General features: G+C 40.0%; 1 protein-coding gene across 2 annotated transcripts in view; it reads left to right on the forward strand.

Moving 5' to 3' along the window:
• The first annotated feature begins 11,441 nt into the window (after positions 1-11,441).
• Positions 11,442-22,467, forward strand: part of PDE5A (phosphodiesterase 5A) — a 106,099-nt gene continuing 95,073 nt past the window's right edge. Inside the window, exons 1-2 of one of the 2 annotated variants that reach the window (XM_084205208.1) lie at positions 11,442-11,997; positions 14,115-14,278. The gene's annotated coding sequence lies outside the window, so the exon portion shown is untranslated. The remainder of the gene's footprint in view (positions 11,998-14,114; positions 14,279-22,467) is intronic. The other variant, XM_084205207.1, reaches the window with a different exon arrangement.

Raw genomic sequence — 22,467 nt, forward strand, 5'->3', positions numbered from 1 at the left:
AGACCCTTCCAATTAAATATTTTGTTGTGAAAGACCATGGCTGTTTTAACTGACCTTTTCCTCAGGTCACTGCTCAGATACCATACATACAGAATACCCAGTAAGTAATTGAAAATTCTCTTTGTCTCTACTATGTATTTGCCTACACATAAACTACCTTACACTCCCTCAGTAATGAAAAATGCAAAGAAAGGTGCCATTTATTAATTTTTAACCGAAAAATAATTTGGCTGATACGTGATTAAAGGATACTTCACAACCTCCTATTTTTTTTTTTTATTCAAGAAAGAAAGGAAACTTGAAACATGTTTCAAGCTCTATTTCACAAGGGTTAATTTAATTCTTGGCAATGCAACCAAAAATTATTTCAGAATCAAAGAAATCTGGGCTAGAAGAGAAAGAACCAACTTGCAGGAAATGCAGCTTCTGGGGTGAGACCTGAGCGTGTTGTCTTCTGAGCTGCTGAAAACATTCCACATAGGAAAGGAATACTTAGTATTAGCATTTCAGCCAGCACCAAAAATATGGAAAATGAAGAATCAGTGAGGGTATAAAAGTATGTTTCATGCTAATTATTTTTTTTCATTTATGTTTCACCTATTGAAGTAATTTAGCTTTGTAAAAACCTTTTTTCAAGGGGTCTGTTTAGGCATTCACTGTTAAAACCAGTAATATTAACCTACTTATTTTTTACCACTGTTTTAGTTCAAGTAAAATAAAAAAACTATTATATTTCAGATTTGTAAGCTCTCCAAACAGAAAGCTGCTACATTATGATGAAAGTTATTTTGAAATATTAAAAAAAAATTTTGCTAAGGATTGAGAATCTGCAAAGTAGTGAACTGAACTCCTGTTTTTTCTTATTGAGGAGCCTGAACTTTAAATTTCCACGGTTGTTTTTCTTATCCCCTCATCTGTGGAAGTCTTAGGAGTCCAGTAGGGATTCTAAGGATAAACACAGTGAACATTTTGTCTTTGCTATTTCCTCAGAAGAAGAGAACATAACTTTAGATCACTTCTGTGATCTGTCAAGTCATTGGAACATAAGGAATAATATTAAACATTTCCCAGAGGAAAACAGATTTCAAGTCCATTAATTTGGACAAACTGTCATTGTGTCTTCCTGATGTCAAATCTCATGTAAGAACTTGATTTCAAGAATGGTCTTTTGTGGAACCTGCTCAAGGAGTTGGAATTTGAGCTGGACAGAAAGAAAATGTTTAAAAGCTTGAATATGAAAACAGTATTTTTGTATCCTATTTCCAAACACCTCTCCATACAGCTTTTGTTGATGCTTCACAGCCAAGCTGAGCTCACACAGTGCTGGGCAATTCCTCCTTGCCCTCATGCAGAGGCATGGAGCCCGCGGAAAAGAGGGAGGAAACCAGCAGGAAAATCGAGTGCCAGGCTTGCTTCTTCCCTTCCCCTCCATGGCAACTGACACCACACAAATGCCTCTTAATGTTACCTCCACACCTAGAGCATTCCTAGTGCTTCTGCTGGGAAGTGCCCCAGCAGCAAACAGCACAAAGCAGCATCCCTAAGATATGATCTATGTTTTTGGAACACTGGAGAACTCGGGAGCACAAGGCTGTTCCTGAAGTCTTTGCAGAAAGCAGTTTCACTGCCAGTCGTGCTGGACTCACAACACCCTTGTTGGACCTTCAGTGAGACAACCCAAGTGGAGAAGAAGTCTGGGCTTTGCCTTAGGATCAGAGGAGCACTGGGAAGAGTCCCTTCCCCAATGGATCTGGGGCACCCAGATCCATTGCTTTCTTCCTACAGTGTCCCTGCTGGGACTGCATGACTGCCACAAGCTTAAATCTCTTGTATGCCCCACACAATATTCCTGGCAAAATCTTCTTCCTTCTCAGGGGAAAGTGTGATAGGCAGATAGATCAGAGATTTATTTTGGCATCCTAGCCTAGGCTGAGTAAAACGAGAAGATTTTAAAAAAACAACAACATAAAAAACATTTTAATTAAATAGGTGGCCAATTGCAGGTCAAATTTCTACCTAGATCTCACTTTCAGGAAAAATTTGTTCAGAACAAAAGGCTTCTGTTTTTCCTTTGTGTGCACTCCTGCTACTGAAAAAGCTCAAGTCAAAATTTCCAGAGCTGAGTGCCTAAGCTCATAAATGAGAAGACAGCCCCTGCAGCAGATGTCAGGAATTTGCAAGTGACCCCAGGCAGGAGGCACTGACCCCACGGAGAGGCAGCTCCAGGTGCCCCAGGTGACTCTGCACGAGGCTGGGCCCTGGCACAGAGCTGCACCCACTGCCAGGGCACCCCTGCCCCAAACCCCCTGCTCAGGAAGGACAGTGCCATTTATCTTGGCTGCAAAGGAAGCTGAAAAGAAAGAGCCTAAGAGATGTCAGAAATTAAGAACTTAGATCAAGGCTCCAACCAGTTCAAAAAGCTTTTCTGCTGACAGTAGGTTGTTTTCAATGCTAAGAATGAAGTATTTATCTTTATCCTTTGAAGCTGTGCCATTCATCCAATAAAGACACAAGAATCCTGAAAGGGATACTTACTAAAACAAAATGCCTGTTCAAAATTAATATATTTTTCTGTTTGAAACCACATTGTACACAGAGATCCTTTGGAGCACTTTAAAGACAAAAGCAAGAAAAATAAAGAAAAAAAACTTGAAACCATTCTTTTCCTATGCACCAAGCAGTAATAAAAAAATAGAAAAGTTATGTCAAAGTGAACCACAAAATAGATACACTTTGTGTAAATCAAGCCAATACAAATTTCATAAAACTTTCCTTGTTAGAGGTACAAACCATCCGCTAAAAGAATAACATTGTCAGGTCATAATATTATCATTTGCACTGCTCCAGCTGAATGTGAAGTTGCCTATTGCATTGAAACAACAATATCAGGTATCACAAGGCCGTGTCCAGCACCATGACAGCACACTCCATGAAGGCAGCCTGACTCTGGGAGGTGAAATCTTAATTACAGAGGTACTGCTGAGGTAGTATTTTCTTCCAAGCATTAGGTTTCTGGTGCACTGAAACTATTAAAAGGGCATCTACAAAAGTGAATATCATTTTACTATGGTTTCCTAACAAAAATAATAATTAATCCTTGCACACTGTGCTTATATGTGGAAATTTAACTTGGTCATTCAGGTCTTTACATGGCATTTAGGAATGGGCTAGCCATTGCAATAATTACTTTGGGTGTCCTCACCTTTTGCTTAGTGTCTGCTCAATAGCAGCATATTAAAAGTAGTTCAGATTATGGATGTCAAGATCTAGATCAACAAACAAACCAAGGCTCGTTATTAAATTCCCACAGTGCTTTTATCATCAAATTTCAGAGTCAACAGACTTTTGAGCATCTGGCAGCTGCACAAATGACAAATCATGACACAAAGCCTTAGCTGACATCGCATGAAGCTGACACTCCAGGGCATGGTGAAGGTCACAGTGGCAATTTATCAGGAGTGTAACTCTAGTTGTTTTCTGTCATACTTAAGTATTTGGAATGTTAAGATAAAGGAAGTGAATGCTGAGGTTGCTCTTGAACATAAAAGATAAAGCATTTACAGGGACCACTCTCTACCTGCTTTGTAATTTCCAGTGAGGTCACAGAGGTTATCACAGGTCTCTGCCTTGTGCCAAAAACTACCAACTTGTTATTGCATTTAGTCTGTAAGAGACATTTTAATGAAGTGACCCATGTTCAAGTGCTCCCAGATATGCAGTGGCAGGTTCTGACCAGAGTGAGAGATGTCTGAGTCAATCTTTCCTCAGAACTGCAGTCAAACTGCAGTCAGCTGCAGACCTAGGGCCACATTTTGAGAAGAGCCTCATACCCAAGAACTTTCATTGAAGCACCTAAACAAAGGCATTTTATGTGGTTCATGACAACACCACAGTTACTCACTTCTAGAATTAGCTTGAACAGAGATCCACCTTGAATCCCAGTCCCACTGCTTCATTAACCAATCATGAAAATAAGGATGCATCTAGACATTTCCCACAACTCATCCTGAAGTTTTCTCCTCCTGTCTGCTGCTGTCATTCCTCATTTATGCAAGGACAGAAGCTCCCTGCTTCTGTGCCTTAAGGCATTTAGTCATAGATCAAAGCCTTTTTCAGCCAAGAGAACTCTTGAAAGATACCACCATGGGAATCAAAGTAGGGCAGCAGATAACTTGAGGTTGTATCATAATGTTCCAAGGCCACTGTTTGTAAGCTTGGCATTAAAAGATACAGTAAAACTTTTCATAAATAGCTGCAGATATCCATTACCTCACTGGAGCATAAAGCACTTGCACACATTGGAATGATGGATCATTTCTTTTCCAAATCTTTTCTAATGATTTAAAGAGCTTCTATAAAATCCATAATTTAGGTATTACAAACTAATATACTCTTAAAAGGAAAGGAGGATAAATGTCTAAGAAAATAGAAAAATCTTTTACAAATGAGGTTGAAAAGGTGCTAAACTGTAGAAAGGAATGCAGTGCAGGAGTAATTTACTGTTTGCACTGGGGTCTAAAGATTAATATTTCAAATATGTATGAGTGGAGCATTCCACAGTGTAAACTATCCACATCCACAGAGTGGTGTTTGTCCTATAGTAACACATGGAAAGGTCAATTCCTACTGTGTTTGTATGGAACAGATTGAACACAAGCTGTTTGAGGAGAACAACAAGTTTGAAGGGCTTTTCATCTTCAGCTGCTTCTAAAACATGTCAGCTGCTGGGGTTGTTGTGTTTTATTACGGCTTTCTGATTTATGCCTCCAGAAGAAACCCATTACTTTTGCAAAAATGCAATGATGTGCCAGCTCCTTTGAGCAAGAGAAGTCTGCAGCATGAGCAGGAGAGGAAGCCATGAAAAAAACCCACATGTGAATTCAGCTGGTTTCTTATGCAAGGCAACAGGCCATAGCTATTCTCTATTAAACAAGAAAAGAGGAAAACTCAGGCCTATAATGACCATTACTTTAGAGAAACTATTTTTCTAGCTATTCCAAAGAAATATAAGAGCTGAGGATAATTAATGTCCTCATGTCCACAGAGACTCACCTGCGCTTGAAGGTAAATACAGTCTCAAAGGCAACTGGACAGCAGGCCACTAATCCCCCCCTGCCCACACCTTTCGATCACAGCAGTGTGGAGAGCTACCAGCAGAAATGCCCAGAGCCTGCATTTCTCCACAGGGCGATGAGGTTTTTATATGCTCTGTGGAAACTTCAGTAACTCCCTCCTGCCCTCATCTCTTCATCCATCCCCACAGAGTGGCACAAAGCCTCTGCTGTGGCTGTATTGTTGTTTTATTCTGTCACAAAAGCCCGAGAGATTACAGCTGTTCCTTTGCACATTTTCTTTGTGGGCTAAATTACCTGACAATTTATGATGTAAACTGATGCAGAGAAACCTCATTATCTGAGGTGTGTCAGGAGCCAATATAAATATCAAAGCATAGAAGCTGTTCTCTTGTTTGTGATATCTTAGTGATATCTTTAATAAGGTCTCCTCAAAAAGCCTGAAAGCCAAAGCCACACCCCACAGCACAAAGGGTTCATAGAAAATACACTACAAGAGACTTTGTCATCAATTAATTTGCATGCTAATTTACAATAAATTTGCTTTCTGGTAGCAAGGAGAGGATGCAGCAGTACAGGTGCGTTACAAGTGCTGTGGTGAAATCTGTTGTTCACCGTCATTTGAAGTGATGGGACTAAAGCCTTCTAGAGGGGCACATGTGGCAAAAAAAGACACTTTACCCTTCAGAGAGATCTTTCTTCCATAGCCACAGAACACTCTGGTACAGGGGTAAGTTTTGAAGCAGCCTTCCCAGCCCCTCCAAGAGCAGCACAGGGGCATTCCAGCAGCAGCCTGCTGGGATTCCTCTGCAGGTGCCAGTGCCTGCACACGGTGCCTGCCGTGTTCCCTCGGGGTGACCCTGCTTCTCCCAACCCCTGGCCAAAGCAGTGCAGAGGACAGAGCCCTGCAAAGGAGACCTGCCCTCTCCTGCTCACCGGCTGGGGGTGGCTAAAGCATCTGCGATCCAAGCCTGGCAGCACCCCAAGGCATCAGCAAAGGTGGCTATTTGCAATTCAAACTTCTTTTCAAAGCTTTTTGTTTTTCCTAGAGGTTGAATTATTTGCTGATTCCTTTTTAATTATTATTTTACTTTATTTGACAGTTATTTCTGATCAAACCCTGTGTCACAAGGCAGGACATGGAAGTGAGAGAAATTTTGTTGGAGCTAGAGCAACAAGTGTTTTTTCTTAATTCCTTCTACTATATTTACTTTGATTAGCCTTTAGTGTTGAAAATGAACTTAATTTGAAGAAATCCATTGCTCTCCTGTGGCTGAGAATAGGAGTAAGTAGAAGAGTTTATCTTTTGGAAGCAGTAAATTCAGATCAAGTGGGGCACCAGAGACTGGTTAACTTCTGATTTGTCTTCAAAAAGAAGGAGTTTTCTTTTAGTAACCGAGATGATTTCACAGAACAAGTCTCTAAGTCTGTATGAAATTTCAGACAGAAGACCAAAAATTCTCTGAGTTCCAAGGACAGCGATGAGAGCAAATTAATGTTACTTTTCCCTGTCATTATCACAGGCCACCTAGAGCAAACATGAGCAAAATGGAATCTAACGAGGCTCATGAATGCAGGATTTCTACCATGACCTCTCCCACACACCAGGGAGCAGCAGCAGCACAGGGAAAGGAGGCAGGAACACCCCACTCTGCCAGGTGGCAGCTTCCTCAGGGCCAGTTCTCTGCAGCAAAGAACCGACTTGGAAGTGCCTCAGCTTATCAGCTTGCTCAAAAAATACCAGAGGCAGCAACAAAATTTCTCCCTGATATTTTCAGACAGCATCTCTTTTGAATAATACCACCTTTACTTCCAATCCTAGTGAAATATGCCAAAGTATGACACTTGACTGGGAACATAATCCACTGGCCAAGTCTCTCCTCATGGTTTTACGGATCTGTTGGAGAGATTTAGCTCACAGCAGCACCTGATGGCCACAGGTAAATAATAAGTGTACTATCCCCTCATCCAATACCTGGTTTCATGTGCAAAAGTGGTTTTGTGTAACAAGTGCTGGCAGAGGATCTGCTTAAGAGCTTACTCATCTCATGGAAATCTAAGTAAAAAGTCATTAAACAAAACCCAATGTATAATAATAATTTGCATTAATCAGTGACTTCACTGAGAAGTTATTTAAGAAACAGCCAAAATAGCTGTGGGTAGAGCAAGTACAGGATTTTGTGACAAAAGAGAAAGGAGAATCATGCTTGTTCATTGTATATTCCCATGAGAACCTTCTCCCTTGGTAAAGATACCCATATTAATACATGTTATAGAGGGGTGGAAATGCAGAGTTTCTGAGCTCATTACACCAACCAAATTCTGCAAGAGCCTCAGCCCTGTGCTTTATATGGACAGTCAATGCTCCAACTCACCCAAAGTCTGCAGACTGAAGACTGAAGAACAGAGAACAGAACAACACTGCACATTTACTGCTGAAATGAGTAGAACTGAAAATTAATACTGATAAACTCTTTTTTTAGGCACGTGCTTCTTTATCTGGGTCCAAAGAAACATCAGGGAGGAACTTTGTTTAGAAAACTAGGCCAGAACTAAAGCAGCTTTTCAGTTTGCAGTAGATGCAAAGTAGATTGGATCAAATTGCTCCTTTTGGAATATCACACAGGATATCTTTTACTTTTGTGAGCTGCTTGTACTATAATCAGTTTGCCCAAGGATTATCTTTTAGCATGTATAATGTCTCATAAAGTGAAGCTGCCCCCTTTCCCCCAGATATGATTGCATCTTCCAGAGTTTATATCAAGGCTAACAATGTCATGCAAATTAAACTGGAAATAAGAAAAGTGCCTTGAAAAGATGCAAGTCTGTAATTCCAAATTATAAAGTCTCCAATTAAGGGAAACATTACCCTATGGGTAGATTGTTGCATGTGATCCTACAATTGCATTTCCTACACTTTCCAGGATTTGTCACTGCTCGCCACCATCTACAGCAATGAGGGTGTGGAGCAATTCAGCACGACAGTGCACTAATTTCACTGTGAAAACATGTTAATCCTCTACATCTTCATTATGCAAGTGAATTAAGAACTTTTTTTTTTCTTTTTCCCAGAAAGGTTCATTGCAGTTCATTTACCTTAAGCAACACATAAATTTTACCATGACAGGGAAGGACTCCAGTCACTTGGCACCAGGGAGTGCCAGCCTTGTTCCCACTCTGAAGCCCTGCTGACTGATTAGGTGACTTCAGCAAGTCTCTGAGGTTTTACTAAATTTCAAATATATTCATATTTCCTTGACCAAGGGATTTGCTATTTCTCTGGAGGTTTCCAATTTTAGATGGCTCTGTAACACTTCTCAAATATTCTCCAAGAAAAACAGGGCTGTCACTCAGAGAGGGAAGTTTCTAGGTGCTTGGAGCACTGCTGAGCTGAAGAACACTTGTGATTCCATGGAACAAATAACATGCCATGACATGGTGAGCATTTCATTGGCATAAAATTGACAGAGAATAGCATATTCCATTGGCATAAAATAGCCATCATCCTGCTAAAGGAAAGTGCTGTAGTTACCTCAAAGAAAACTTTTGAGCAGATCTTCATAGGATTCCCTCTGTAGACCTGTCATGGACAGGAAGCAGCTTCTGCTGTAAATTAAATAACTGAAAACTGTAAAGAGTGAGAGCCCCTCAAGGATTTCAGCATTCTCTGTTGCTAACTTCAAGGAAGTCTCTTCTGATTAAATAATCAAATTGTAGGGGCAGATTCTTCATCCAAGGTCTCTCAATCAATTACCAAATAGGTCCAAGAATTCCATTTTTCCCAGGCAAGCTAAGGAGATTATCCAATTGTATTTGTACACACACATGCACTGGCACACAAAGTTGGAGCATTTGAGTGCATGAACTCCAAAAGGGAAAGAATGATAAGCAGGTTCCCCTTTCACTATTTAGATCTGAAATCTTTGGCTCTTTGTTATCATTAGTCCACAAAAACATGATTTAAAATTGCAAGCAAAACAAGGCATGAAACAGACTCATGTGTGAAAGAGCAATTAGAACTTTGTTAGTTTCTTTTCAGCACACACCATGTGTCTACCTCTCTTCTTCAGGGATCAGAAGTACCAAAATAGAGTGAGAAGCACTTATTCCACTATTCCTTTCCTGCCTGAAACCAGGAAACCCTGGAAATCTCAAAGGAAAGACCTTTTCCAACAGCAAACCTTTAGGTATGCTTGAAGCAGAGAGTTTTGGATAATTACCTGTCCCTGGGCCAGATTTCCCTAGCAACTCACTGAACTCTACCCTGTGTCTGATCACTGATGAGTACAGCTTATTTTTGCTTTCATCTAGGTGGGAATTCTTCCCTTTCTTTAAATTTCTCAGAAAACACAACAGTCAGAAATAGCTGAGAGACTGAGGAGCCTAAGACTCCAGAAAATGGGACCTAGGTGTTTGGTAATTGATTTTTGAAATGAAAATCCTAAGCACTCAAAGATTAGCTTTTAAAGGCTTTTATCTCTTCTGCATGCAGAGCAGTGCCTAGTGTAGTTTTCAGAAAATGGCTAGGTAACTGAACTCCTTCAGAAATGTTTTTCTTGCCAGTTAATTTGTTCTGAAGTCACAAGGAAATCTTCTGGAAAGTTATTTATATCAATAGCTATCACACCACTGAAGTCATCCAACCTAATCATCCCCAGAGGGCTGCAACAATGGGAATTATAAATAGCAAAAATATCCTGGATATCATCTCCACTATTTTAAAAACATTGTTTTCATAGAGAACAGTAACTAAGAAGAAATCTCAGGACATCAAGTATCAGAATACGTGCACATTTGTCACTGCCAAGAGGCCTTTCCAAGGGCCAAAGCCATTTAAATGTTGCAAAGGTGTCACCATGGTCAGTACATCCTCTGCCTGGCTCCTGGATTCTCTCTCATCATATTATGCAAGGGGAGAGCTGAAACTGTGTTGATAGATAGCCTGGAAATGCAATAGGTTAGACAAGGTAAAAAAAAGCACTGTCTTAGCTTCTGGGTAAAAGGAAAATTGCATTCAAGTAGTGGTTTATTTCCAGTCTGTTTGCAGATGGACTCATTTTGCCATCTTCTGCATTGCAGCTTCAGGGTGTCCAGGACAGACTGACCTCTGCAAGGTCTCTCTATTTGTTTTCTAACCTGCTTCACCACACAGCACAAATCCAAAGTGCCGAAGTTCTATTATCTATGCCTTAGATAATAGAATATGCATTATTTTAATAATTTAAGCATTTCTTTATTTTGGTGGAGTTACACACTTGCCCTCTCTGGCGAGTACTGCCTGAGAAAAGCTGGGATCTTGGACGCTTTTCACTGTTTTGATAGTATTCAGAAGATCCTCCAAATCCAGATAAAACCCACCAAAGGTCTCCATACTTGTTGTTCCTTACATTATTGTATAAAGTTTCTAATGCAGACAAAAATTGGAGTGGTTAATCAGATGGCATGGAGAAAGCCCCAGCTCCATAACGTGTGAAAAGATATAAAGCCAAACTTCAATATCCAGGTTGAAATTTCTTCTTCTTTGACTTGGTAATTTTTAATTTTTTTTAATTAAGTTTGGTAGAAAATAGTTCAGCCATTTTTGGAACAAACTTAGCGCGGGGTGGTTTCACCAACATTCATATTTTTCATCTGTTTTCTGAAGAGCCATAGTGATTTATAAGAGGAGCTTGAAATCTGGCAGTGAGACAACCCCCAAGAGAGAATGGTATCTTTGTCCCTAGGAAAATCCAGTCCTCATCAGCCTTGTTAAAAGCTACAGAAAAATCCCCGTTGGTATTTACGAAGGAGAAACACATTTTGATTTTCTGAGTGTTTCAAAAGGAGTGTGCAAGCCCTGAGCCTGCTGAGCCTCTTGTCCTGGGCAGGTACTACATGTCTGTAGGCACCACACAGGGCAGGTTTATCTCGAACAGAGTTTTTGTTTTCTTACAGTAAAACTCTGACATAAACAAAAAAAGCATAAGAGGGAAGGAAAAGCTAATTAGGAATTAGTTGGTAATTAGAGACTCCTAACATTATTAGACAGCATTAGAGCCTTTGAAACTCAGCCTGCACAATAATAATTTCCCTAGAATTTAAGGGCTTATTCTCCAGTTGTTCTAACTCAGCTCTATTAATATCACTGGAGTTACATTCGTTTGCCCTGAGTAATATCCTTTAGTTATGCAGACAAGCAAATAAAATTACTTTAGCTGTTCTTTTAAAGTACAAAAAACAAGCCCCAAACACGGGACCCCGACGCAGCCCTGAACTGGCTGCGCATTCCATATTGAGGGTCAATAGGAGTTTCACAAGGATACCCTCGGTCACTGCTTCCTCACAGCCACTTCGGAGGGAGGGGAAGAAAGGGTTTGAAAAACATTCCAGATTTCAGCCGAGTTTTTGTAGCTGTGCAGACACAGGAGTCGCTGAAATGTCCAGAGGGACAGCCCCAGCAAGCCTGTGACCTTCTATGACAAACCGGACCCTGGCATTTCAGAAGGGATTTAGCTGGGATTGTTAAACATGTGCCAAAAAGAGAACTGCTTCTTGGATTTTTTCAATCAAGTAGCGCTATATTTGGACTGGAAACAGCCTGCGGATGAGCAGGAGTAACCATTAGAAGGCAAGTGAAAAGTTTCAAGCAGATACTACAGTCAAGGAAGAAACAACGTGAAGGTATCTGGGCAAGTTTCCATACTGACTGAAGCAACACTTTTCCCATGACATCAGACTCAAAACAACCAATATATTATAGTCCATATGTTGATTAAGGAAAGCCCAAGCCGTGCAGAGCCATGCACCAGCCTTCAGAACGGCGGCTGAACAAAAGCTGGATCGCTCGCAAGCCATGGGAGTTGATCAAACAAATAAAAAGCCTCAGGTTTTCAGGATAAGGCACCTGGGTCAGACTTCTCAGCACGATGAGGTTGTGAATCCTGAGGTAAGACTGAAAGCAAACTGCCTGGATCAAAGCTATGCAGTCTGACTAGATGACGAGGGCAATAAGTAAACAGCGCTTTGAATACGCAGCAGGCAAAAGGCTCAGAAAACTGTAAAGTTGGTTGCAGCTAATGTGCTCAGAGAACCTGGAGTTCTCTACCTACCTGAGGTCATATGGCATTTGCATGAAAAATTTGGACTTTGGAATGGTTTGCAGTCAGAGTTCAGAAGAGCTTTTGGCAGGTTAAGCATGTTCCCAGTAAGATGATGCTGAGGATAAACATGCAAGAGAAATATATAAATGCTGTTTTCACAAGAATAGTGCTGCCTTCTTAGAACTGCCTGTATTTTAGGGAGGAAGGCTAGAATGCAGTCCTGATGGGATGCCAATACAATCCATCGAGAGCAGTTCGTAAATCACACAGCTTAGCAACTGAAATGGACATGGTACATTTTTAAATTTGAAACAAGAACAGAACCATGCTCCTCAGGAAAGAGGTACTTGTTTAGCATGTATTAAGGCTGCTCAAAAAAGGATTGGGAGTTTAACTCTTACTGTAAAATGGCCTGATAACATAATAACTACTGCATACAGCTGAATTCACTGAGATATTTTTTCAAACCTTGAAGTATGTGATCCATTGATCCTCTGTAATAAGGAACAGGAGGGCACCTTTGATCTTTCTCATGGAATTTAATAAGTCAAAATTAGAAAAGAGCCCTTTCAAATGAGGACAAATTTGACTAGGAGGATAACTAGACAAGTTGTTACATTTTAATTGTATTTTAACAAAATTATCTAAGCTCATAGGTTTAATAGTCACAACAAAACAAGAAATAAAATGCTGCATTATTGTCACTGGTAGATTAAAGTGGCAGAACATAGGTTTATAGAAGTATTAAGGGAAAAGAGCATTTATTTTATTTGCACAGTACTGAACACATTCACAAATCCAGCAAGAAATGCCCTGCTCCTTAGCCAGACTTGTGAAAAGGCAATTCACTTAATGATTTTTTTTTCTATTTTAAATGATTGATATAGTTAAAAGAGTTGTTTTCTAGTTCTGTACAGGCATTTTTATTCCCTTATACTGTTTCCCAGTGCTTCAATCCAGGAATAACTTTTTTAGTGTCAAACCACACAGTGAAAGTCTCAGCTAAAAAGCCCATCTATGTAAACAAATTTGGCGACCACAATTCTTCATCACTCAATTTGGGTCTCGGAAGCCATCTCCTTCAAGACAGATCCTTGTCCACAGGGATCTTTAGACAACAGTAGACTAAATTAATCCCAGGTATTGTCAAGAAAAGAGGCACTGAAATGTGCTGCTTCCAAATAACAGCAACCCTCTGGAGACAGCCGCTACAGCAAGCTGTTATCTGTCAGGAAGATCCAAGACCCTCAGTATTGGTGATGAGCTCCCACAGCTCTGTGGGCTTCACTGTACATCTGCCACAGTGATTTGGAACACACAGTCTTTTAAAAATTGAATTTTCCTGCCAGCTGAGGTGTGTTAACATCTGCCTGCTGCTGCTGTGTTGATCATCAGGGCCTAAATCCTAAGGGAACACTTAACAGCTTTCTTCACAGATCTCTCAGTTCTGCTTTGCAGGAAGCAAGGGTGGCATATTGGCCAAATTTGTTGCATGAAAAACACAAGGGTTTTGAAGAGGAAGAATTGAACATCTTTATAAGATTACCTGAATTTTAATTATCTGATTTAGTCTCTAGGTCCAGTCTGAAACCACTGGTATAGAAATTAAGGACCTGCCATTGTTCCATGCTCACTCTCAAGTTGCTCAGGGTATAATGCACATTAATGCTGCTTTACAACTCCAAATAAACACAAAAGGTAATAACACTGGGTGTTTAACAGCTTACCTTAAGATATAGCTAACAGCAACTTGGCTTTCACTCATGCCATCCATCCCATAGGTTCATGAAATTCTAGAAGAAAATAAAAAGTAAACCAGTGAGGCAGCCTTAACTAATCCTTAGGAAGCCGTTCCTGTGAAACTATGGAAAACAAATATGGGGAGTCTGACAATTATCAGCCACAAAAGTTATCTTTTAGCCCTTGCTCTTGATTTTAGGTTGCTGTTGTACATTCCCCTCAGGGTGAAGAAAGAAGGGAACGCAGCCAGACCCAGCTGGGAAGAAACATTCTGAACCTGGTGACAGAGACTTGTGTGCAAGACTGACAGGTCAGTCATGTTTTCACCAGTGCTACAATTTTGGTCTTCAGCGCTTAATTCCTGATATACAAACAAAGGATGCAAAGGTAGAGACAGACATGGTGCAGTTTAACCTTGCATTTACTGCACTGAGTACCCATTCCATAGGGAAAATCTACCTTTCTAATCTATTGTATGATTACATTATTAGGATCTTGATTAGGGTCTGTATAAAGCACTGAGCACTATTACAAACACTTTGTGGGAGCTTTTTCTATGTTCTTATTCCAAAATCAGGCAAGTAACCTCTGCTCATTTAACAGTGAATTGTTTCAATCTCAGCAAGAACCTTTTCCATTATTAATCAGCACAGATTACCCCAGTATTTGTTTCACTGGATGCATGTAAAACATCTCTGTGACTTTGTTTTGCTTTCAGTAGTTACGCCGCTGGCAATTAAAACCTTTCGGCTCCACAGATCATAGTTTCCACAATCTGCCTAGAGATTCTGTGAAACTTATTTCAGTGAAAATACCAGTATGATTTAATAGAAAAAACAGAGATTTTCACATTTCGTCTCCTTGTATATTTTATGCACATGATTGCTTTTCAGATAATGTTTCTTTAGCGTAGGAAAAGCAATTGAGTGGCAGTAAAATGTCAGGAAGCACTGGGCAAAGAAATGTTCTGCTGGGCTGAAGCAGCTGTCAAACATGTCTTCTCAAAAATCCTGAAAACCATGTTAGCTGCTGCATCTCAGTTTTTGTGCACCTCAGCAGTTCTTCGTTCTGGCTGGAAGCGTAAGCTGCGAAACGACTGCTCACAGCATTCCGAGTTTGGCCTAGCCACGGGGTCCTGGAATTGTAACACTGTATTCTTTGGGGTCTATTCAATGCTAAACTAAGTTTCCAAATGTTTCTTGGCTCAGCAGCCATTAACTGGACCTTGAACTTCCCGTTTGCATTCAGTGGCGGGGGGCTAAACCTGCCATCTGTTTTGACAAATGTTTTCTATTGCCTCTGCATAGCTGACAGAAAACGAGGCATGTTAGAAGTTTAAATTGTCTTTCTGAACCATCAAGAATTCTCTAAGTCCTCAGAAATCCCATCAGAATACGGCTAATTGTAATTCTGTTTGCACAAGATTTTAGCTTGTCATGAGCTGCAGGTCTTAATATCTTCCTAGCTCCATATCACTTGTTCTCTGAGCATCTGCCTACTCTTCATTCCTTTGGGGCAAAAATCTTCACTGAGTGGAAAATCATAGCTGCAGGCATTCTGGAAAAAAAAAAAAAAATAAAAAGACAGCATCACTTCTACTTGTGTCTTCTGCACTTTTCTCCAGCCTGAACAGTCCCGGCTCTTGGCAGAACCAGAAGAGCCAAAGGAGCTTGATAAGGGTTGCCAGTCATGATATTAATAAACAAAGAAAATGTCCAGAAAAAAGTAGTAATGAAAAGCTACAGTTATTGACTTTTAGTGAGCTTTTCTAGATTCTGGAAAATATGTTATAATCAGACACAATTGGTCTTGCATAAATTGTCCTACATTATGTCCTACATAAGATGTGCATTTAAAATATTTGAAATGGAGCTGAATAACTAATTGATGCTACCACTACAAGGGAATAAAGGAAACATGAAAAAATAAGGATGCCTTGCTAAATGAGCTCTTTAAGTTTGAGCAGATGAACCATGTCAGCATGGAAAAATATTCTTACACCATTCATGTCACATGCAACAAGACGTCCTACGTGTGATGGCTGCCGCATGCCACAGAGCCATTGTGTGCATGAATAAATCAAATGCTATGCAAGACATGCAATTAGGTTCAAAATAATTGGTTTCAGATCTGTTTCAGATGGGAAATTTATCCACACAGTTGTAGCTGTCACTTTTTACAGGCTGGACTGTCACTAACAGATTGTAACTAACAAAAACCAAGAGAGCAATATTCCACATTCTTTTCACATGGAGCATTTGGGTTCCTGGTCATACTGTAGGTTCAGCCATTGTATATGTGCCAGGAGTCTGTGTGAAGGGTCCTGAGAGATTCCCAGCCTTCCCCTGGCAACCACCCACCCTACCAGGGCACAACAGAGAGGTTTTGCTCTTTCCAGATGCATCAGTGGTGTCTGTGCCATCCTGTGCCCCACGAAGCATTGATGGTTTCCAGACGTTGGCTTGCAGGGTGCTGACACAACTCTTGCACCATTAGAGTATCACACAACCACATTATGAGAAGGATCAGCAACATGGGAGAATTTGACAGCCTTTGGAATCTGTAGTGAAAAGAAGAGCAAAATACAATGCTGTTGTAACAGTGAACTTGCTCAGCATTACTGCCTAGGATCGTGTCCAGATCAGGCTCTGCTGCAGCACTAGAAAGGGAGCAACCTTTGAATTCACTGTGCAATTTCTAGCATTAGTTATCATTCCTGAAATGCTGTGTAATTACTTAAGTAATATAATGAATTAGTATTAGTAGCTAGGTCTGGTTGAAAATGATACATTCATTTTATATAAAATAGTGAAACTGCATTTTCTCTTTAAATGTATTTAAACACATAATTTCCTTTCTGAAACAAAAAATTCTTCCATGTTTGCCTTTCTTACTTGTCTTCATTTACAAAAACACATTGAGAGAAGAGAAAAAGAATAGAGGAAAATTTAAAAACTGTTCAAATCACTAACTTTAAATCATAATCAGATCAAATGATAAAATTTTCTTTAGAAAAAAAAAGACTGGCAAACATAAAAGTATAATCTAGAATTTGAAAATATAACAACAATAGTATTTAAAGACTTGAGACAGATTTTTAAGAGGACTGATTGAAGCTTCTCCTAGCATATGTGAAAGATTTTAGACCCTGGGAAACCTGCTATTTTCTAGAGATATCATCTCAAATATAAAGAAGAATATAAGGAGTTCTTCATTCACCCCATTTAGAAATTATTCCCTCATCTATGAAAGCAGAGACAACAACTCTGTTGATATAATTGACAATAAAAACAGCTGCTGATTTGTGGCTGTATTTGTATTTTAAAAGGTGACCACGCAACAACCAGTAAACACAAAACATGAGAAGAGGAGGGAAGCCCAGTGATAGTAACCATAAAACATTTAAAGGGTAAAACTAAGAAGAAATATGACTTGATCTGCTTTAGTCCATCTGACATTTTTATATCCACATTTAACTAACAGGCCATTAATATCCACACAAATGTAAGCAAGGGAATTTTGAGCCGAGATGTCTTGTTCAAAGCAATAAAAGCTTTATTCACACTCTGCTTGTACCTCAAACATTTCATAACTTGGCAGCCCTGAAAAAGTACTCTGAGAGCCGCCAGTCCAATTGCACAGAACAGAATCAGTCAGCATCTGTTCAAAAAATCCTTGCTCTGCTATGGAAAAAAGCAATTATCATTAAAGTTTTTCCCTCAGAAAAATCTGGCTACACATGAGGGGAAAAATCAGATAGCAAGCTGTGTGCAATAGGGAGTTTTAATTTTCCCTTTCTGCCTTCTAAGTAGAAGAGATTCCTTCAAGTGAAGTCCTTTTGCAGATTATAACTTCCTAAAGAGCCACAAGAGGATTTACTCATCCAAGTTCCCTTAATACAGTCCTGTCCTATTCCCCAAACATTCTTAAATGCTGAGATCAGCAGATAGCAAGAACACATGTCAGAAGAGACGTGTTCTTTTTCATTTAGAGGAAGATAACAGGGAACACTTTTCAAGTTAGCTATTTGCAATTTGTCAGAAAGTCTCAGCTTCCCACTTCAAACAAGGATTTTGCAGCTGAATTTCTTTGTGCAGACTGTGCTTCATAGAAAACAGAATATATCAGAAAATAAGGAGGATTAAAATATTAGAAGAGTATTTTTACCAACATAGTATTTTTAATAAATTTTTCCCATTTTATTGACAAATCAAAGTGGAAAACTTTTTTCTGAGATGACCGTATTTTTAAAAAGAAAACCGAGCAGAATCCCAAACAGAACGATGTTTCCAACCCTAAATCAATTTGCTTCATGACTTAAAGTTTGTATGGAATATTTCTATAACGTTTGCATTTAGGCATGACTAAAGTTGTGATTCTCACAATACTCATAAGACTAAAAATGTCAGTGTTCCAAATATACACAATGATTAAATCTTCAAGAATGGCTTCACTGACTTTGAGGACCCCAGCTCTGATTTTCACAGCTTTTTATTCTAAAAACAGCACTATGGAGCTGGTGCTGGAGTGAGTCTCATTTTGAACTGGGCTGAAGCTAGTTAAGGTTTCTTTTATATTTTTCCCATACTAAGGGGAGGATCCTATAGTACCTAAATCTCATGTCATTTTAGGGCCTGTTGGGAAAGTCCCAGTGTTTTCAGTGGGAACCACAATTTTAATGCAGCAATTTTTTAAAATTAAAGATTATTCCTGAGGGTCTTTACCACAATAAACAAATGTCTTTGTTAGTATAAAATACACTGTGTGTACACAGAATTACTGTAGTAGAGTTGGATCAGCAATAATTCAAAGAAAAGGATGCACAAAGAAGCAGCTGATAGGAGACACAGGCCAGGTTTGGGAAGCCTGACTGAATCAACAGTGTGACTAATGGTTTGAATCTCAGAGGGGAACACATTTTTGGGAAGTGCCACTTAAAAGATGACTGGTGAGAGCAGGAAAACTGATGACTTACTTTGACAAAAACATCTCTGAATGTCCATGCAAGCAGAGAGCATTTTCAGGATATATGAAAATCAGATTGTTTTCTGGGCTGACATCAGTCACTGTCCATGGACCAGGCTGTGGGTTGCGTGTGCCCTTGGTGATCTCATCCTTCCACAACACCAAAATACGTTGTGTGATATTGTGGCCGTAGACATCCAGTTCAGCAAATATTATTCAAGGTCAAACACTTTAAAACAATGTGGAGACAGCCACAGCTATCAGAAAAGTCTGGCTTTAATTACAGACTGCTCAAATAATTGATATCCACATCAGATTATTTCGGGTCCATGACTTACCTTAACATTTCTGTAAGTAATGTGATGCATTTAACAAACTTAGCTCCTCATCTGTAATTTCAGTTTTGCTTGGAACCTCGCTTGAAAATTTGACTGCACTGCCACTTGTACATGCATTTTCTCTCTGTTAAATGCTAAATTAAACTGATTTGATTCAGACAATTCCTGAGGCTAAATTTCTGCAAGGCTCTGGGCTTTCCCTGTGTTAAAAATTAATGGCCTCTCCTACTTAAAATCTGAAGTAGCTTTTAGTCACCAGGAAGTTTTCCATGTGCCAATGTTATCACTTAAATAATCTCTTCTCATAGCATTTACCTTCTGTTATATAATATGCATAACACATCACCTGTCTTCTAATTTATTAGCCTAAATATAACAAGTTTTCCCATCTTTTTTTATGTGTCAGATGAGCTGGTAGAGTCCATCCAGCTATCTTTAATATTTCATTTTTATGTTTTTCTATCATTTTCAGTTTCCTGCCAGGTATCCAGAAGGAGTTTTGTAGGTAAAGTCTGTGGCAGGACTTTTTGTCTGTGGCACATGGCAGGGTCTAAATAGATCACCAGTTCAGTCAGGAAGAAACAAGAGAGCACTCAGACTTCAGGACCTAAGTGAATTCAGAGTAATACCAATAAGTCAAAGGTGAAAATAAAGTCATCTCTTTTCTTCACAGAATTTATCAATTCTTATCCTGAAAATTGTTGCCCCTCAGTTCTCTTGCTGTTCTTTGAGACATGTTCCTGCAGGGGAATATTTTGTACCAAATGATGAGCTCATGTTGAGAGCAGCCCTCAACAAAATTTCCAGATGGCATATGAATTATAACCTTCTATCATGGACTTAACAAGCCGTGGGCTGCTGGTAGTTGTCACTTCCAGGTTTCAGCGCTGTTTATATGCCACTAATAAAACCTGCTGTTCTTCCTAATAATAAGGCAGAAAATTTTCATTTTTAAGGGATACACTTGGCACCCTATTTTCCTTCTCCCTCCTATTACATTCCTGCCATGACTCTCTCCTGTGTTTTTTGAACATAATCAGCAATAGGTCAAATCTTAATATTTTATTGAGATTTTCTTCATACACTTTTCAAGAAAACTTCTTTGAGGGAAGTACTACATGCCAAAACTCTTCTGCTGTATCTGTTCATTACTGAGAAAAGAATTTTTTCCTTTCATGGTTATTATTGTGAAGCAAATTCAGAGTCCCTTGTGAATAATACGTAAAGAGAATGTGCACAATATGAAAATGCATTTAATGTTTTATTATATTTTAGCTGCCTGTTAGGTATCTCACCCTGGCCAGCAATTCATAATCATGTGCAAGAGGCAGCTTCCTGAATTTTGCATAGCTCAGAAATAGCAAAGCAGAAACAACATGGTGAGGGAAATTACTTTTAAACAATATTAGAGCAGAACTTAGTGGATCAGTGCAGCATCTGCAAAGTTCTGCGCATTAAGAACTGCAAAGCCTCCAGATGAGGCTCTGAAGAACATGAGCTCCATGAATTCAGCCTGTTAATTGCAGAGCTTTTATTAAATCAGTTGTCAGATAACTGTAAAGCAGATGTTGGAGTTGGGTCTTCCAGAGCTGCTTGAGAAAGTTCAGGTTATATAAAACAAACCCTGCCTCAGTGAGCAGAAACAAGGCCCTGGTGTCAGCACAGTCTCAGCCCAGGACTCCTGTGCTTCCCCACAGAGTTAATGGGAGCACTCAGCACCTCGGGCTGGCAGGGATGTGCTGCTTCCCATTCTCAGACCCGTCCCTAAGGATTAGGAGGGCCCCAAATGCAGGGAGTGTGTGCCAAGAGAGGTGAGGGTGCTGAAAGGCACCCCTGGAAGGTGAGGATGTGCAGATCTCCCATCAGCACATTCCTCCCCCCACGGCAGCATTCGGGACAACAGGCCAAGGTCGTCCTTCACAACCACAAAACTGCCTGGCCAGCCCATCTATGGATGGGATCTTCAAGGAAGTCACTTTAACCTCAAGGCCATACGTACAGCTGTAAAACATCCACATGGCCTGGAGGGAAGGCTCCCTCCTTCAGCCTTCAAGGCATTTCCCAGCACAAAGTGCAGCTGTTTGGGGTTTGTGCTGGGAACAATTAGGAGTTACAGCTTTGAAAAGCCTTCACTTTTTATAGCTTTTTGAAAAGTAAATGCAACTGGAACTCACCGCGGAGAGGTCAGCTAACCCAGCAGTGTGGTTTGCCCGCTTCCTCTCCACACACATCAAAGGCAACCCAAACAAAAAGGCTTTTCTTTGCACTTATAATTGGCACTGGGCAGAGACCTGCTCTCTTATGCAGGCCCCTGAAAGAAAAGTAACCTGATAATGCAAGTTGGAGGCAGACAATTCAAAAGAAGTCGTGCACCCCAGCAGCTACACAGATGCCTGGCATGGCCAGTGACCCTTTCAAACCGGTGAGGACGTCGAGGAGAGAGGCACATTCAGAGCAGGTTACATCAGCACAGCCAGTGTCACTTTGTCACCAAAAGCATCCCCCTAACAGCCAGCTCTGCTCAAGCCTTGGTCTCCTCACCTACAGGCAGGAAAAAAGTTATGCTGGCTCCAGGACAGACTCTACACCATGGACTTGGATCCCTAAGTTCCAAGTGGCTCTTTTAGGCTCCAACTGCATATTAAACCTTCTTCTCAGAATGTTAATCATGCTTAAAAGACAAATACTGCATGAATGCATATGAGATTCCAACATGCTACAGCCTTCATGCAAAGTAGAAATAAAATCCCAGTAAAGCTAATTATAAGACTGTCTCCCTCTCAGTTTCTGGGAGTAACTCCTGCTTTGCCTTCAGAAATCTTTTCTCTGACTCCATGCACCAATACAATTGGAATTATATGTATGTTGCATATTAAGATGTATGCACAGTACATTCCTTTAATCACACATAAGCCTCCTGAACTGTATTATTTTTCATCTGTTTTTTGAGTAAATAATACAGGAAAAAAAAGTGCTGTGTTCTTCCAGTGTTTTGGAATGTGTATTTTGGGGTAAGAAAGAATTTTGTTGGATTTACTGTACTTTGGTACTTCTGTCTCAGTTACTCATGATCAAACTCAAATTCCCCCAGCCAGGGGGAGGGTGGGAATCACAGTAACCCGGGATTACATGGTACAAATGATATTTACAGTTGGCTATTAGCAAACAAACCCTACCATTAGAAAGGCAACCAATCACTGAAGGATACTAACCAAATTCTGTCTTTTCTGTGAATTAAATCAGCTGCCCTGTCTTTTTTTCCATACACTGGCT

Source organism: Fringilla coelebs (assembly GCF_963513975.1).
Source record: "Fringilla coelebs genome assembly, chromosome: 4".
NCBI classification, from domain to species: domain Eukaryota; kingdom Metazoa; phylum Chordata; class Aves; order Passeriformes; family Fringillidae; genus Fringilla; species Fringilla coelebs.